The 20214-nt window shown below is 42.4% G+C and overlaps 1 protein-coding gene and 1 long non-coding RNA gene across 2 annotated transcripts in view; one reads left to right on the forward strand and one right to left on the reverse strand.

The window, feature by feature from the left end:
- LOC134651187 (caskin-2) overlaps positions 1-20214 on the forward strand; it is a 435866-nt gene that overhangs the window by 223660 nt on the left and 191992 nt on the right. The gene's annotated exons all lie outside the window — the stretch shown is intronic.
- The window catches only part of LOC134651226 (uncharacterized), a 179148-nt gene that overhangs the window by 85983 nt on the left and 72951 nt on the right, over positions 1-20214 (reverse strand). The window lies entirely within an intron of this gene.

Genomic DNA, 20214 nt, shown 5'->3' on the forward strand with positions numbered 1-20214 from the left:
AAAAAACGGAGGGCAGAAACTTATATCTATTCTGTTCTGACTATGACTATTTTCACCGTAATTATTATTAAAACTATAAGCGAAACGGTCGAAGTATAAAATAAAAAGTTAAGATGAAAAGAGAATTCAGCTTGGCTACAGTAGTAATAAGACTAAATTAATTATCTCTGTCCATTGCCCCCAAGAGAAACTTAGCGATAAAGTGTTACCTAAGTTTTCCCTGGATTAAGATTTTATAGTTTTCTTTATTTAAAGTCTGGACGGAGATCGGAAGCGTTTTTGACCACGAATTTCCTATTTTCCTACCAGTACACTAAATTTTTTAGCGTAATATTTAGGTTCATTTATAACATAATAGGTAGGTATAATGTCTAGCTTCCGTCTCGCTAATCCGATGAACAGTTTACCTAACTACCAGTTTGTTGGTTCTAAAGTTCAGTCAAAGTCAAAAACAGAGCTTTTTAGCAAAGTCAACGTTGGTAATAAGATAGAGAGATAGGAGGCCGACATAAGTAGGTACTTTTTACTTGGAAATATGGGAAAACTTCATTTTCATTCTTAATTTAATTAAACTTTTGATTCTTCTACGAGCATCGTATAAAATAATTATATTATCCATCGATCCTGTACTTTATAGTAAACTTAACCATAAAAACACTGTTTTATACCCGCTAGAAAATACATTACTATGCTTCTAGTTAGCAGACACCTTTATCTTGTTACCGTAACTCTATTCCGTACCTACCTATATATACATCGGTAAAACCCAATCATAAACATAAACATGTCAAACATGTCGTTTAATGTCACAACAAACGGCCGTAATCTTTTTCTCTGGTATTATTTCCTTCCTTTTCGAGGAATGTCGGCGTCGGATGTGTCGTAAAAATAATACCCATTCTTATAATTGGGCCACACGTGTGTTGTTTTATTTTACTCCTGATTCGTTAATGGGATTCATTATGTAAATGCAGGCATTTGTGACAATTAAAAGTTAAAAAGCACTGCGGTAGGCCGCCTCGGCAGTCATTTGTGAAATGGTCAGTCTAGATTTAGTTGTCTGTGGCGAATTTTCGAGGCTGAGACGATAATAATGAATACAATGATGTTTTTGTGCTGTGTAAGTATTAGTCTTTCAGAGCAGCCATCATTGGGAAACATATGCTAGTTAGCTAGATTTTTTTAAATTACTGATCCAGATCAACTCTTGCGAATTATTTACAACTATAAGCAATCATTAATAAACATTAAATTATAACTGTCAAGATTTTTACACTGTTGGAATTATAAAAGATTGCAACTACAATTTTCGCAAATTGTAAATTGAACTTTACTGGACCGACCATAAAGTTCTTATTCTCTTTAATCCTATGCTTTTGAAAGTTTACCGAGTTCCAATTTTCATATAAAAACGGTATTTCAAGTAGCCCTCAGCTATCCTGATAGGTAGGTGGTAAAATCATAAAACACAAATTAGTTTAATTGATGGTTGCCATAAATAATACGGCACAATTAGCGAATACTCGAACCGCTGAGGTGCTATTGCAATCGGCCCCACAACCCACAAGTCACTAGAGTTCAAGCTAGTGTTTTTTGTGAAACAAACTTAATTTTTTTTGTCACAAATTTTTCCTAAACTCGTAGACGTTTCTTAGGTTGAGCTGCAAGTTGTATTTATTTAGATGTCTTCTACTTTCCCAATCAGAACACGATACCGAATATTACCCTTAAACAGATACCCACTATTTTTTTACATCCTGTATATATGCAGTCATCGATATGTAGTATGTATTAAATTTAGTAGTTTATGTAGACTCACGAATTTCTAGAGATCATTTGTTAGACAACTAACTTTGGGAAGTTGTATGAGTAGAAGTCTGATAAAACCACTGCAAAAAGGCAGCGTACAAGGCAGACTTGCTAAAGGCCGCCTTAGATTGGTTGGTCTGAGCGTTTGATTGGAGAAGCAATGTAAACATTGTAAACACATATTGCCAGAATTATGGATTTATATGGAAAACTACGCCCTCGTTTTAATAACACTCTTTAGGGGTCCAAATGATGGGTTATCAAAGTGAAGGCAGTAACCATCTAAATGGGCTTTAAAAACAAAAGACTGTTGTCTGATTGTGTATTATTAGTGCTGTTATTCTCAAAGAGTGCCTAAAACACCGTGTATGTTTAAAGCTATAAAGGGTTACAATAGTCATAATGGTATACATATTTTTTGTAAAGAGGTTAATATATGTGTCCGTTAGTTGAAGTCTTGAAAAAACCCTGGTCAGTCACATCGATATAAATAATAAAAACATGTGCCTGTTCTAAAAGCTGTTCAAAGCTATATAAGTTTCATTGCTAAAAGTTTTAGAACCGTTACATTGATAATTACTACCTGGCTGTAGAAAAAACCATTGTATCCGACAATTATAACTCTTCGTCAATGAACAGTAATTTAATGGACTAAGCATACATATGTTATTTGTGTTATTACATAATGTTACAGTACTACGTCTGGTGAGTGAGTTATTTGCATCACAGGCCATGTGGAAACTAGTTATTTCAGAAACATTAGTACAGATTAAATCTAAAGAGCTGGCGCCCAATTTCTATTTGTATGAAAATGTTGAGAGATAGGTAACATCGTCCGCACTGTGTTAAGAGGGCGTGAAAAGCCAGAAAATTAGAAGGAAACAAAAGATATGACACGTCGCGCAAAAATTACGACAGAAGATATGGCCTTGGCCTGGTTTTTACCTTTTATCTCAATTTCTCTGAAAATATACTTATGCTTTACTGCTTGCGGAGAACCTCGAGGCAAAACTGGTTGTGCTCCTTCCCGAGGTTACTGCCTGTTAACTGCCTGGTTCTACCGTAGAAACAGGCAGAACGGAAACAACCAGTTGAACTATCTCAGGGTGAGTTTTGCAACGGATCGAACGCCAGGCTCGGAAGTAGATGATGTCATCCGTAGGACTACATCTACAACCGGGCCAGGTAAGTGAACCAGTGCAAAGAACACCCTTTACGCAATCCCAACCTATCCCTATCCCTCAGATGGATCTGTATTTGTGTGCCAACACCGAGAAGCCACTGTAGGTCCGTCTTCTTTTAACGGAGGCGAGCATACAGAGGCGGGAAGATTGGTGGCCCCAAATAACGATCCATATCCCGTATAATCAGCCGTAAGCGATGATGTGGCATGTCGCAGCGGGCTTCTCATCCACAAAGAAGGATGATTAGCGGTAGAAGAATGCCACCCGCGTGTTTGTGCCGTGCGCGGGGACCCGTACGGGTGGAGAAGGAGATCCTGGGAGCGGGCGCGAAGCGGGGGTCTGCTGTCGTTATCCCCGTTAGAAGAAGTTCCTTTGGCTCTGGATTCATCTCACACGGGAGGTCTAGACTTAGCCAGTCAAGATCAATCGGCTGTTGTGTCCAGTCAGATGGCCGCATGGCGAGTGTCCTGGGGTGTAGGGGTCTGTAATCGGCGGAGCACGATTCCCATGTCGGCTGTGGAGCTGACTAGGGTTTTGGCACCGTGCGGATTCATGGGCAACGCACTTTGGGACGCTATATCAGCTTGGTATCCCTGATGTGTCAAAGCATCCCAAATGTGAGGCTCCGTGGAGGGTGGGGAGCCAAGCTGCTGAAATTTTCACTGGTGGTTTTATGGATGGCATATTACCAAAAACGACGGAAGGAGGAAAAGCCGGACCCGTACGGGATGAGGCAAAGGCGCATAGCGCAAAGGTTGCTGCTCCAGCGGTTCGTGGGCCTGTCCCTGACAGGAACGCGAGAGCAGGTAGCGGCAAGGTGTGGAGGTCCGCGAGGACGGAGGACGCGCACGGCGCGAAAGGCAGAGGCCATGGTGGTGCAGGCCACTCCAAAGGTACCACTCGAACTTTTCCCCAAGGGTCGAAAAGCGAATGCGCCCAGCAAGTTTCCCTAGGGGGACCGACTAGCGTAGGTGCCGGAGGAGTAGGCAGCGGAACGATGGCCTACTGCGAGAGGCGAACGGGAGCACCGCTTCCAAATCCTGCTGGCGTTGCTCCGGGCGCCCCTGACAGCACGGCCATGCCTACGGGCGTGGACGTGCAGTCGGGTGGAGGAGCCGCTATGTCCAGGAGGCAGAAGAGGCGTGCGAAGGCGCGAGGAAAGACGGACGCGGAATCGGTGGCTGGACCCTCCACAAGTGGAGCGGGAAGGCCACAGAATAAGAGGTCACTGGGGGCCAGTGGCGACTCATCTCTGCTCGCTGGTGACTGCAAGAGAACGAGGGTGGGGGGATCGTTCGCGGAAGTCACGGCGAGCGAGAAGATGGCTATCGTCCCAGTGGCCTTCCCTGCCGAGAAAGTGATGCAGGAGCATATGCCGGCCATCGTAGGAGCTCTGCTCCTATTTCTGGATGAGGCCGCAGAGCCTATGCCCGACATCACACTCGGCAACCTCGTGGGGGGCGCGCTCAACGTCACCTGCAAGGGGAGGGAATCCGCGGCATGGCTCAGCACGGTAATCGGAGGTGGGGAGATTGCCGGGCTGCGCCTAAAGGTCGTGAGTGCCAAAGATCTGCCGAAACCGGTCAAGATGGCCTGGAAAACGGTGGTCGATGGCAGTCAGGACATCGCGAGGGCCCTCAGGGTGCTGCAGAGGAGGAACCCTAGGCTGCGCACATGCGAGTGGAAGGTAGTCGACACCGTGGGGTCGGGGCCGAGCACTAGGCGAATCGTACTGATGGACCGGGTGTCGGCCGCCGTCATCAAGGAGGCCGGCTACGTTCTGCACTCGGGGCTCGACACCAGCCACTTCAAGCTTCTGGAGGAAGCGCGGGAGCAGGGGCCTGGGGGGGCTGAGGTCGAGCCGTGTGGGGTGGGGGGAGAGGGGGGTGAGGTAGCCCAGAAGGCTACGGTCGCTGTGGCGACAGGGGGGGCCCCGGGATGGGAGGCGCCACCAGCCGGTGACGCACCTGTGGAGGTGGCTGAGGACCAGCCGGAGGAGGCGGGGGACATGGTGCAGCTGGGAGAGGACCATGCCGGACTGTGCATGACTCGAGCATCGTCACCGATTTCATCGATGGCGGGCTCAGAGGATCTGCGTGGTCTGGCGGAACTCTACCTGGAGAGTACCATGTCACCCATGTCCTTCGACGACACGGTCCAGGAGGTGGCTGCTGATCTCAGCACCACCAAACAATAAACGCCGCAATGGGCCCTCCAGGTGCGTACAGATAAATCTTCAGCACAATAAAGCAGCCACTGCCCTTCTGGCTAGGCAGCTAAAAAGCGATAAATTCGATATTGCTCTTATTCAAGAACCATATATTTACAAAGGCGAGATAAGAGGCTTAAACGGTACTGGCGGGACATTGTTATATGTTTGTCCTGAGAGTACTATGAGGACATGTATCTATGTTAAAAATGGCATTAACGCTATGCTTCTACATGCTTTCTGTTCCAGGGATCTGACCACGGTCAAGATCCAAAACAAGGGGGGGGGCAAGGCGCTAATCATCTCATCAGCCTACTTTCCCTACGAGGCAGCGGATCCAATCACTGGGCAACTGAGGGATCTTGCTATCTACGGCAGCCAGGTGAACACCGACCTGGTCATCGGCTGCGACGCAAATGCACACCACGTCATCTGGGGGAGCTCAGGTGTCAACAGAAGAGGGGAGAAGGTACTGGATTTTCTGGTAAGCTCCTCTTTACAAATATTAAATAAAGGCAATGAACCGACATTCGTCAATGCGAGGCGGGGTGAGGTTATTGATATAACGCTAGCGTCCAACAACGCGAGTAATAAGATCAGCTCATGGCATGTCTCTGGGGAGATTTCTTTATCGGACCACAGATATATATGCTTCAGGTATAAGACTAAAATCGAATTAGGAACTATACGCAAACGGAATCCCAGAAACACCAACTGGTTAGCGTTCAAAAGCGACCTGAAGGTGGAACTGGGAGACCCTAAAGGCAAGTTAAACTTTATTATTGACATAGAACTTGAAACAGACAGAATAGTACAAGCTGTCTGCACAGCTTGGTCAAACAACTGCCCGGAAAAGAAAATCCTGGCGAAGAAGGCGCCTTGGTGGAACCCGGAGATTGCTAAACTCCGGAGGGAAACCAGGGCTGTCTTCAATGATGCTAAAAGGACCAATGACTTTGAGCATTACGCGCAGAAACTCACGGAATACAGCAAAGCCGTGAGGAAAGCAAAAAGGAAAGCATGGATGAACCATTGCGATCAAATCAGGTCCATACCGGAAGGCATGAGACTCACAAAGGCACTAGCCGCAACGAAGTCAGTCCCACTTACTTCCATTAGAAGAAGTGACGGAGGAATGACTGAAACGGGGCTCGAAACCCTTAAAGTTATGTGTAACACACACTTCCCAGGCTCGATAATACATCAGAGCGTAACGGACGATGTAGTAAACAGTGCAATGGAACAATCCATTAGCACAACCAGGTACAACTGGGACACGTCTAAAAAGGTAGTAGATCACGATAAGATACAATGGGCACTATCCACATTTCAACCATACAAAGCCCCGGGGCCAGATGGAATCTACCCCATACTACTACAAGAGGGCGCCAATGTACTAATACCGCACTTAGGTAGATTGTACAGAGCGTGTATAGCCTTCGGACACGTGCCGCGTGTATGGAGGATGGTAAAAGTAACGTATTTGCCTAAACCAGGCAAAGCAGATTACACAGAAGCCAAATCATACAGGCCGATAAGTCTGTCATCGTTTTTCCTCAAAACACTGGAGAAACTGGTAGACAGACACATAAGGGATGGTCCTCTTAAGAGGCATCCACTGCACCAATTGCAGTGTGCGTACCAGCCGGGTAAATCGACTGAAACGGCACTACACCTGGTGACAACCAGAGCGGAACAGGCGATAGAAAACAAAGAACTATGTCTGGCTACTTTTCTAGACGTGGAGGGGGCATTCGACCGCACCACGTATCAGGCAATCAGTATTGCAGCATCTAAACATGGCATAGAGCCGACAATCTGTAGATGGATTGGTACTATGCTAAATAGCCGACTAATAACATCCTCCCTTATGGGAGACGAAATACTAGCTACGGCTACGAAAGGTTGCCCACAGGGTGGGGTTCTCTCACCAACTCTCTGGAGTCTGGTAGTTAACTCACTGTTGGAAGAACTAAACAAAGGCCCAATACATACGGTAGGGTATGCAGATGATTTAGTGATTCTTGTAAACGGAAAATTCCCGGGAACAGTATCGGAAATCATGAATAAAGCACTGAAGCAAGTGGAGAGATGGTGCAACTGTCATCAACTCTCCATAAACCCAGGCAAAACAGTGGTAATACCGTTTACCAGGAAAAAGACCCTTAATGGCATGAAGCAGCTGAAGCTTTATGGAAGGGTCCTGGAAATGTCCAATGAAGTGAAATATCTAGGCGTAACACTTGATAAAGAACTGAACTGGAGAAAGCATGTCGAACTCACAATCACCAAGGCACTTAGAGTGTTTGGAATGTGTAGATCGGCTTATGGCAAAACGTGGGGTCTAAACCCCAAGGTACTAAGATGGATCTATACCATGATGGTAAGACCAATCATCTTGTACGGATGCCTGGCATGGTGGCCAAGGACACTAAAGAGAACATGCAGGGATGCCCTTATGAAAATACAAAGAACGGCATGCATGGCTATTACTGGTGCGTTTAGAACGACGCCAACCGCGGCGATGGAGGTACTGCTAGACCTTCCACCGTTACACCTAGTGATACAATCTGAGGCGCGGAAATCGTTACACAGGTTGGCCCTAACAGGCCTCTGGAGCGATAGCAAGCCAAAGACCAAGCACACAAACATGGAATGCGACAATTTCGTGAAAAGGATTACGAACATGGGCTGCGATAAAATGCAACCCAAGTTTGTATTCCATAAGAATTTTAACGTTAAAATTCCAACAAGGGCAGAATGGACCGAAGGTCTTGAAGCACCAATCCCTGATGAAAACGACATCATATGGTACACAGATGGGTCTAAGACAGAATCTGGTACGGGAGCAGGCATTTATGCAAATGACTTTAGTAGTAGTATAAGCATGGGCAATTACGCCACTGTCTTCCAAGCTGAGACTTTCGCTATAATTGCCTGCGTGCATGAGAATATAGTTAGGCAAACCCAAGGGAAGAATATCTATATACTCAGCGACAGTCAGGCGGCACTCAAAGCGCTTGAATCGCACAGAGTGGACTCTAGACTGGTATATAATGGCGTCCAAGCTCTGAACCAGCTTGGAAGGCAAAACAGAGTGCAACTGGTATGGATCCCAGGGCACGAGGGATTCATAGGCAATGAAAATGCAGATGAACTTGCCAGAACCGGATCTGAAAGTAACTTTATAGGTCCGGAACCATTCGTGGGGCTCTCACAGGGAACCATCACAACGGCTATTAAAGACCATGCCAAGACCAAACATCAGGAAGAATGGAACAGTCTGACGGGTCTAAAGCATGCAAAGCTCTTCATGCAAGGAGTAGACTCCGGCTGGAGCAAAAAGCTTTGGAAACTTAGCAAAAGACAACTCCAAATCATAACGGGGGTGTTCACTGGTCATTACGGGGTCAAGGGAATTCTGACCAAGATGGGACATTCTGACAACACCGATTGTCGTATGTGTGGCGAAGAGGAAGAGACAGTGAAACACTTAATGTGTGAATGTTACGCCCTAGCCAGACAAAGAATGAAGGACTTTGGAGCAGGATATCTGGAACCAAAGGACTTTAAAACGCTACCCATGAGCTCCATCATCCGACACATGGATATGGTGGGAAAAGCTCTTGAGTAGCTGACGGATCTTCTCCAGGGGGTAATTGCACAAAAGATCCCTATGGGTCGAAGTGTATCCGTAAGGGCCCCCGAAAATAATAAGATAAGATAAGATAAGATGCTTTACTGCTTAGTTCCCACGGCTATCTTTCACTGACTATTTTATACTGCTATACGATATACCATATGTACTATAGAACTGATCGAATCAGAAACACGTTACGGAACTACGCTTCAGAACTAGATGTAGGCGTCAAGACTGCTAAGCTCAAGTGGGAATTGACTGAACATGTATGTTGCATGCACCCGGAAAGGTGGGCCAAAATGGTTACTGAGTGGGACCCACGGAATACCACAGACGGTGCAAGCCGAGGTTCAGGCAGACCGAAAAGAAGATGGCGGGACGACTTGGATGCATTCTACCCCAAATGGTGAGTTAATACTGATGACAGGGTCGAGTGGGGAAAACTGGTACGCTTAAGTTAAACGTTTTACATTGACTGACTCATTGAAATTCACACCAATTAGGTACTCCGTTTTCAAATAGTCAGATAATTGATCAAAATTACTGAGGCGGGGCTCAAATTGATCAACCCCTATCAATTGAGCGTTAAATATGTAAATAACTCTGACGAAAATAGCGGCGGGGGCAGCCAATGCGTCGCCTGAAGTTACAACAGTTTTAAGGTTATTATAGTACACTAGCTTTTGCCCGCAACTTCGTCCGCGTGGTGTTAGTAATTTGGGTAGCTTATTTTTGATCCAATCTGCTTTTTATCGATTCCCCGTACAATCTTCCACCCCCCTTTTCACCCCCTTAAAGGATGACTTCTGGGATAAAAACTACCCTATGTCCTTCCCCGGAACTCAAACTATCTCTATACAAAATTTCAACTAAATCTGTTCAGCGGTTTAAGCGTGAAGAGGTAACAGACAGACAAACAGGCAGACACACTTTCGCATTTATAATATTAGTGGTATGGATATAATAATTTTTTAAGAGAGCAGTTGATAATTGGTGGTAAATTAGGATTCGTGGTATTGATTGTTCCTAATAATATACAAAGTATACTCAGTGCAAATAATTTGTCTTTAGGGATATGGAGTGCCATTTCTTTCGCTTTTCTTGAAACTTCCCCGTCCGCTCCCATGGCTCATATATGAGCCGCAACGCTTATGGTGACGTCACATCCTGGGATTCGACAGGTAAGGGATTTTAATCTGAAAGCGCATCGTCTTCAGATCAGAGTATGGCCAAGGCGAAAAGCCTTCTTAATTGCTTATAAGTACTTACTCAAGAAATTCTGATGATAACTTCCATGGCTGCTGGGTAGTATATAGAGTCTGGGGCGGCAAGCGCGTACGTGCGGAGGTCTATGTAACAATTTTTCTTTTGCTCGGTGATTTTGGTCAATTGGGTCAATAAAATACAGGAAAAGCTTAAACTCATCGAAGATAGAATCTGTGCGAAAAGAGAAGAGTCGTGGAAAGTATGGGGCCCAATAATTTCAGAACTCTTCTTTTTCCGAACAGACTCTAGCATGCATCTAAGCTTTGTATTTTTTTATTCTAAATTAATCCAAATAATGTCAAGGCACTTAACCCTACAATTTCAGAGGTCGTATCGATATACCGAAAAACCACTAGGTATTGAGATAATAAACAATATCTAAATGGATCGGACATGCAATTTGAATAAAAAACGAGTGGGACTATAACTTATTTCCCGGCGGGGTTCAGAGGTCAACCGACTTTTGTCGACGAAAATTTTAGCTTTCATAATAGATATCGATGAAATGGACATTATACATGATATTATCAGTCGCATTAATATCATCAACCTTATTCCAACGAAGTTAAGCCTGTACAAAATACAAATGTTTGTAGCTCTGTATATATTTCATTTCATTTATTTACTGCTGATATGTATATATCATGAACGTTGTACGTGGAGTGTGGATCCAATTGTAGGTAAACCATCTTATTTACAGACTTTTTTACAATGCAGACAAAAGGTTAGAGAATTAAGTGATATATTTTCTATAAACGTTCTTTTTTGTAAATTTTGTTTTTTTTCGATCCTAACCTAACCTAACGTGCCTAATACAAGCTCGAGAACGGATGAATCATTGGAGGAGATAATTTTCAGGAGAGACTTATTTCTATATGAACACCATACAAAAATAAGCCCTTTTGAAAAGACACTCCTCAATTTGGCCATCATCAGTCTATATGTATATAAATACATATCACACTACGGGCTATCCCTAGCCTACGCTTATGCTAAAGTTAATTTTACTTACATATTAACCAATGAAAAATATCCAAAAGCTAATCGATTTTTAACATTCACATATTAATTGCCAAATCCGTTCCGTAACCCTATCCAGGCAATTACCGTGGCAGTCGTGTTCGGTTACAGACAGTTTTGTATCCGGCGTACAATTGTAGCCGGGATTGTATGGTGTTACAATATTCGGGGATTTTAGGGAGTCTGATTGATGTAGCGAAATATAGTCTAGTAAACCAAGATGGGTTTACTAGACTATATTTTGTCAGGAAAAATGCGGCAAATTTTAAAAACACGCAGATGCCGTTATGCCTCTTTAATCTTTATTCGTTATTAATGTTTGTTTTTCCTAAAAAGCCCCACGTTGCGACATCTATGGATTGTTTAATTCCATGAAAGTGCAATAATTTGCTCGCACTTAGTCGGCATTGATGCTCCTTTGCTACCATAAATCCATTTAATCAATCAATCAAATTGTTTATTTCAGACAAAAATACCCATACATAAAAACATAAAAAAACAATGTCACATTAAAATTAAAAATTAAACTTAAAAATACATCTCAACAAAAAATACAATTATGTACATTAAAATTACAATAATTAACTATAATACCTCTTTTACCTACACCAATATACATTTAATCCGCTTAACCTGTTAAACTATTCGTCAAGTCCGTTTGAAAGTACTCAATAGATAAAATTGTAAAACAAGTACGATAGATAGATTACACAATCTATCATTCCACAGATAAAGAATGACGCAGTGTTAGCAGACTTGTTGGCACCGCTCTTATCGGCTCTTGAAAAGTGGGAAAGGGAAATATTGTTTTGTGCGATCTAAAGTAGATTGTGATTTTGAAAACGTCGTCATTTTTGAAGTTTGAAGGTGTGCGATGTAACTGCAGCTGCACTACTGCTGCGACATTACTGCTCCGGCGTTGATACCGCCAATTTCCTTGATAAAATGAGTGAATTACTGGTGGCAAGAGTGGCAAGCATAATTTAATTCTCGACTCCATATGGCGATACAATTTACATACATACATTTTACGTGCCCTTCCATTTAAACCTATGTTAATAAGGGACCTTTTTAAATTATAGTGACTTTCCTGTTCCCCTTAACAAAGGAGATAAACAAGAAACATACTCAGTGTGTTTAGCCAATTAGCTTAAAAGGTCAACCATGAGATTACTGTAGATCTGATCACAGAGCATTTGTGTCCAGCAATGGAAACAGGGACCTTAAGGGCTCATTTAGACGGTGCGAGAATTCGCATGCGAGTTTCATATTACATTGCGTCATTTGATCGGTTAGCTGAATTGTTGTAACCTCAGTGATCCGCAACGTAACTAAAATCGCATGCAAGTTATCGCGCGCCGTCTAAATGAGCCCTAAGTTGTGGACACAGACTTGTAATTGTCGCTCGCGCTTGACAGACAGCTGAAGTGTGCGAAAGGGAAGCCCTCGCGTATATGAACATCGCATGAGTGCGAAAGAGTCAGACTACAAATGAGAAAACGTGACCATTTTGGAGTTTGACAACGGCCGCGGACGGCCAAGAGCGTATCACCGTAATTTTCAATTTGAAAAATATACACAAATTCGGAAGAAAACTATTTGATTAAGTAATACAATGAAGATAGTGTCTTGTAGTGTACCGGATTTCAGTGTCACGGGGCCAAATAAACCTAGCAAATACTCATTTCAGAGGAATTATGATAATCCGAACGAAATTTTCTTGACGATATTTTGTCAAATTAACAGCATAAAAAGTGTAAGAAGCCGGTTTATACAGTTAATTATAAGTTTTTCTTCCTTTGTGTCCTTTGTGTGGATGGTCATTATTTGCCTATTTTCTTGAATAACTGCGAAACTATTAATCCTAAAATTATAAAAAATATATATTTGAGATTCTTACAATGAGCTCTTTCATCTGATATGTAACACGATATAGTTTGAAAAAACTTTATTTTTTAATTTTCTCATTTACCTCCCAAAAATGGCCTCCATATTTAAAATTCATTTGTTTACGTTACACGTCCATCTTTGGGTCATAAACTTACATATGTGTGCAAATTTCAACTTAATTGGTCCAGTAGTTTCGGAGAAAATAGGCTGTGATAGACGGACGGACAGACAGATAGACAGACGCACGAGTGATCCTATTAGGGTTCCGTTTTTTCCTTTTGAGGTACGGAACCCTAAAAACGGTAATTTACAAACAAACAAACAAATTTACAAACTTATAACTAGGTAAATACAAAAATTAAGGGTAGGTATATAATTATATGCTATTAGGCCATAGGTACCCGGCTAAATGTACCTAGTACGCTGCTGGCGTTTCCTCTTTGCACCGCTAGCGAAATACGCTGGATAATACGTTTAAAATAACACATTTGAAAAAGTTGTCGATAAAGCAATCAAACACCGACAGATTATTAATATGTTGTAACATGACATCACTATTTTTGATCTCACATAGACAATTTACGCACACACTTGCATTTCATTTTTGGTCGCACTTTTGAAGATTGACAGTTGTTCTTGTCTATTCTAATTCTATGGTTGTGGATGGCATGATACAGTCACCTGCAATATGTTACAAAACGATGGGCGCAAAAGTATCTGACATGATCTTATTTGTAGAGCCATAAGATCGTGTCACATATTTTTGCGGCCTTCGAAAAGTAACATATATTATTATTGCAGGTGATCGCGATCGTAAAATAGCCTGCCTGAAAAATTAAGTAAAGTAAAGAAAGTAATGAACAATTGCAAACAATCAGAATGTTAATTATGTAGTTTATATGGAAGCGTTAATGTGTAGTGAATAAGAGGCATGTTAGCCATGCTTGATAATTTACTAAGGGTCGGTTGCACTAAACTGTTTACATCGTTAAAGAGTTCCCAAAATTTTATTGTACCTATGGAAAGTTTCATAGTAAACCGCCGCGGCGCGCCGGCCGACGTTGATCAGTCTGTCAAGTGCGGATGGTGCAACTGGCACTTATAGTTCGTTTTTTTTAGCATTAGAAAGAAGGTAAGCGATCTTGACATGTCTTTTAATTAAAAAACGCTTTTTAAAAATCAGTAACTTATACTTATGAAAGCAGAAGAATATAAATGATCGTATTAGATTCATATTTGTTACATATTTGCCTTGACTTATTTTTAAAACATGTTTTTCAACTAAAAGACACGTCATGATTGTTTACCTTTTTTCTAATGATAAAAAAACGAAGTATAGTATCTGAACAGCAATTAAACATTGAGAAAGAGAACGTGTCATACATGGAAGGACAACATGAACTTCTACCAATCTATTCAATAGAACATCAATCATGTTCGACAGTTAGAATTCTGTACTAATGGCTAATTCTGTCTCCTTGCTCAGTACCTATTTCATGCACGTTTTTTCATGAAGAATCACAGTTACGAAGAATAGCTGAGTAGCACAGTTTGTTTAATTAATTTTTCAACCATTTCACTCCATGTTGCGCCACGATTTTTAATTAGACTGGAATGAAAAAGGTTTGCAGACCGACCGCGACAATCTGTGGATAAAATAACAAAATTTTACTGAATCCCTAATGTTTAGCTTTCGTAGTAACATTATTCTTATTTAGTCGCTCACGACAGTAGGTAAGTCGTACTAACATAAAGCTGATTTTACGGTTTAACTCGCGTGTTTTTAGACACTCGCGCGATATGTTTCGGATGGTAACTTAGGCTTTACCATTTTAAGCACTAAAGGCTTGGCCAGACACAGAGCGCGACGCAGTGCCGCGTCCGCGCCGCGTGATGCCGACGCGATGACTGTTCAAACAGGGCGCGCGCGGACCGCGCTCTCAACACGCCCTCATCGCGCGCTCGCTGCCTAACGTCCGATCCGACTGATGTGACCCAGCGCGACGCGGCGGCCCGCCGCGTCCCGCCGCGTCGCGCGGCGCAGCGCTGCGCGGACGCAAGGGGCCGCGCGGCGCGGGGCGCGACAGAAGCGGGGCGTGATACCGGCGGGACGCAGTCTGTTTGACTTCGGTAACCTGTTAGCATGTGCCGCAGTCGCGCGGCGCGGACGCGACGCTGCGTCGTGCTCTGTGTCTGGCCAAGCCTTAACAGTGCAGGAGTAGCGGTCGTTATACTCAATATTTACGCATACTTATATATAAAATACACACTGCAAAAATCATAATCATTCACGGGAATGACTACTTACGGAGTCAGGTAATAACAACAGTGATAGGAGAACTGTATAATTTTATGGCCGGCAACGCAACCCCTCTGGTGTCCATGGGCGGCGGTAATCGCTTACCATCGGGTAATCCGTCTGCTCGTTTGCCTCCTATATCATAAAAAAAATAACTTATTATAAACTGTAGTACCCGGTATGTTTAATTGGATCCACACAAATCACAAACAATACAAAATAAAAATCAATATCTTATAAAATCCACGGTATACAAGCGTTAGCTAGTTTCCGAAATAAAAAGCGACATCTACCGGGAAATTGAGTAAACTGTACAAAGGGACACCGTCTCGAAACATTTAAAATAGAAATCTTAATATTCGTATAGTCAGTAACTTACTCCTGTACGGATATGATGGTCGTTCTTGTCTACGTGACAGCGTGATAAAACGGTGTCCGTCACTTTCTTTCCCACGGTGTTAAACAGTGACAGTTATTTTATCACGTGGATAAAGATGGATAAAGCTATCCATAATAGGCTGGCTGGAATATTCTCACCCATCCATCTTGCCTGTTTCACTGACACATCGAACAGTGCTTAACATAAGGACGAACAAACTAGTCCTAACCCAACAACCTGGACACAGACGGACAAAACGAACACGGAGACGTAGGAAGTCTAAACGTAGGCTGACAAGGGGCTATGGCAACGTGGCTAGGGAGAGCCTGTCCAATCTGCGATCTAACGGCGCGTTTATTATTTTACTAGCTTTTGCCCGCGACTTCGTCTGCGTGGAGTTAGACAAACTTCCACCCCCCTTTTTACCCCCTTAAAGGGTGATTTTTGGGATAAAATCTACCCTATGTCCTACCCCGGGACTCAAACTATCTCCATACCAAATTTCAACTAAATCGGTTCAGCGGTTTAAGCGTGAAGAGGTAACAGACAGACAGACAGACAGACACTTTCGCATTTATAATATTAGTATGGATTTGTCTGCGATCCATATTAATCTTGCCGTTCAGTGTTGCATCTCTAATAGCAAAAAAAAAAAACAATTACATGAGGAGGATACACGCAATCCGTAGTATGTAAAAAAGACTAGTAAAACAGGAATAGGTAGGTACTTAAATATAATACCTTCAAAACTTACACCATTTTCAGTAAAATAACATATGTTCATTTCACCTTTGACCAAATTAAGGTAATACCGATCTATCACTCCCTAGTGGTTATTAGTTTGTTCCGTTCCTTATAATTGTGATTAGAACGCGCACTCGAAACTAGTATCGAACCGGCTGCACCTATCTGGCTCTGCCATGTTAGGGCGTAGGAGTCATGCTTGACTCTGAACTCGCGAACGATTGTTCTGTAAGGTGGCAGATAGATACGGCCGATACAAGATATCAATGTTACAATAATATTAGCATTCATCCTTTGAACTTTTGTTCCCACTTGATTCCCTTTATTAGGGTTCCGTAGCCAAATGGCAAAAAACGGAAGCCTTATAGATTCGTCATGTCTGTCTGTCTGTCCGTCTGTCCGTCTGTCCGTCTGTCCGTCCGTATGTCACAGCCACTTTTCTCCGAAACTATAAGAACTATACTGTTGAAACTTGGTAAGTAGATGTATTCTGTGAACCGCATTAAGATTTTCACACAAAAATAGAAAAAAAACAATAAATTTTTGGGGTTCCCCATACTTTGAACTGAAACTCAAAAATTTTTTTTTCATCAAACCCATACGTGTGGGGTATCTATGGATAGGTCTTCAAAAATGATATTGAGGTTTCTAATATCATTTTTTTTTAAACTGAATAGTTTGCGCGAAAGACACTTCCAAAGTGGTAAAATGTGTGTCCCCCCCCCCTGTAACTTCTAAAATAAGAGAATGATAAAACTAAAAAAAATATATGATGTACATTACCATGTAAACTTCCACCGAAAATTGGTTTGAACGAGATCTAGTAAGTAGTTTTTTTTTAATACGTCATAAATCGCCTAAATACGGAACCCTTCATGGGCGAGTCCGACTCGCACTTGGCCGCTTTTTTAAATAAATACTATAATAGGACATTCTTACACAGATTGACTAAGTCCCACGGTAATCTCAAGAAGGCTTGTGTTGTGGGTACTCAGACAACGATGTATTTAATATCCAAATACATATAAATACATAGAAAACACCCAAGACTCGGGAACAAATATCTGTGCTCATCACACAAATAAATGCAGTTACCGGGATTCGAACCCAGTACCGCGGCTTCACAGGCAGGGTCACTACCCACTAGGCCAGACCAGTCGTCAACTAATAATAATTTAACTCACGGAATGGAAATGTTTAGTAAAAACAAAGCTAATTTGGTTTATTTACAATCGGATCTCTAAGAAATGGCCTACGGGGGTTTCCCAAGTTTATATTAGTTTCATTTACAGCAAACAATCGACGGAAGTTTTTGAAGTAAGTAGTTATATTATACGTTTACGGCGGTCGATCGGATTACGGTAACTAAAATCTTGAAATTTCCAATAGGTTATGTAAGTTTAGGAAAATCTCTTTCACTTGTGTGAATCGATTAGTGTTTTGATATTTTCGGTGAGAAAAGAAGCGCTGGAATAAGAACTCACTGAATTGCCTATGTTCCTAAAAGTTATGTTTAATACTCGGAGTAATAATTGGCATGCAGGTAGACCAGTGCAAATCTGCTGTAAAATTGGCCACCTAGCTAGTACAGTCAGCATCAATAGTTGCTAAGCGGGTGAGGTGTTCAAAATAATCTTGACGCGACTTTATTGTTAAGAGAATAAGAGCGCGTCAAGGTAATTATGAACGCCTCGCCCGCTCGCTGCTGACTGTACTCAGATATACAACTTAACCTTTTATATGTGTGTGGTAGTCAAAAATCGTGGGTTCAAACCTCCAGATCCAGATACGTACACACGCTTGAAAATCATAATACTCCTTCGGATATCTGGTGAAAAACTTTCATTTCGCAAGCCTAACTTTTAATTCGCAATTTAAAATGCCGAAAGACAATTCGGGACGGTAGCTCTTGCCGTCGCGCAGTGCATCGACCGAGCTACCGGTTTTGTTGACTAATTAAAATCCACGCTGATGCGACTTTTGGAAATGAATGAACGTTATCGAACACCAACTACTGCAGCGGTATCATGATCGCATTTTTATTACATGCCATGCCATGCGTCACTTTCGCACTTGCATATTTGCTAGAAGGTGACAGGCATGGTGACAAGTGATAAAAAGCCGACCATCTTAGCCCTACTGGGGAGTTAAAACAATAATCATCATCATCATAGCTTAAGAGCTCTGCTTTTGACCGTGGAGTAATCGCCAAACCTTTCTTTCACGCATGGGCTAGTTTTTTATTTATTGTTTATTCGACGCATTATATTTTCACTTGGCTGACATATGTAATTCTAGGCTTTGTTATTGTTAAACCCGTTATACAGTACTTGCGTATTTTTATATGCAATGAATGCTGTTCTGGCTAAAGGCTCCTCTAGACGATGGGCCAGCGCCGGCCACTCCAAGGGACGCAGCCATGCGGTAGAATGAGATAGCAATATCAATTGCTCTCTCTAACGCATAAATGCGTCCCTTGGAGTGGCCGGCGCTGGCCCATCGTATAGAGGAGCCATAAAAGGTGATCAAAATTGTAGAAATGCAGGAACAGGAATAAGAACAGCTCTTGAGCAGTGTTGTCCTTAGAGGAGGCCTTTGTTCAGCAGTAGGCATCTTTAGGGCAATATGATGATGATGATACATCAAAAAGAGTTGATAGAGTAGGACCATTTGCTACGCTAAATCATGTAGATACCTATTTATATTGTAAGTATTATAAGCGTTATAAATTGTAACCGTATCGCTTTCTTTACAGGTAAGTTAAATCGAAGAATGGATGATTAAAGATCGGTGAGGATGAAGACTAGCTATTCAAGGAACCGGTGAAGTTGACGGGAACAGACGAGGTGGACAATTAGAATCAGCTACTCAAGGCCAGAACAGTAGCCCTGATAAAAAAATTGAGGCCTACTTGGGTCGACCAGTTTGTCGCCGTCCTGTTGGTCATCGTAAATATCGTTGGGCGGACAGAGTGGAGGCTGATCTCCGTGAGCTCGGCGTCGGCGAAAGCTGGCGTGATACCGCTCTGGACCGAGCAAAGTGGCGTGCTCTCGTGTTGGAGGCCAAGACTCATTTTGGGTCGTCGTGTCAGCCAAGTACGTAAGTACGACGAAGCGCGCAAATATATCTGACAAAGATTTGTGAGACTATTAGAGCTTTTCCACGCTAATAACTATAACGTCTGTGTCTTTTACCCTCTCCCGAATGAAAGAGAAAAAAAACCTGCTCAATCAATTCAAAAATTTATCGGCCATAGTTACACCAAAACCGGGCATGGGTATCTCAAGTTCCTAAGTATGTCAGTAATAAAAGCAACTGGAAATCAACTGGATTCTCACCCCGGCCACGATTTGATAATAAATAATAATAATAGTAACAATAACCGGTCGACCTTGCGGTCCGGCCTTCCCAGAACCGTCAGAAAACGAGAAAAACCTAAGAATTGAGGGTTTCGGGCAGTTCGACTTAATGCCCGATTAGTCAGATGATTTTGGGGCCTACGAATCATTTGGATGAATGATACCTGCCTAGTTTTTAGTCTTGGATGTTTCGATTTTGGTTTCCGTTGAAGCTAAAAAACTTGGCATACATTTTTGCCTTTAGCCTTTAGACAACCTACTTTTTAATCTCAGCAGCGTGAGCATTCATTTTGAAATTTCTGTCATCTTTAGGTATAAATAAATCTTAGAACTGCAGATGCAGACTGATACCAAGAGTGACTTTGCAAGCAACTTGAAGTACAAATTAATATATGCTATATAAATAAATAAAAAA

Source organism: Cydia amplana, chromosome 9 (genome assembly GCF_948474715.1).
Source record: "Cydia amplana chromosome 9, ilCydAmpl1.1, whole genome shotgun sequence".
NCBI lineage: Eukaryota > Metazoa > Arthropoda > Insecta > Lepidoptera > Tortricidae > Cydia > Cydia amplana.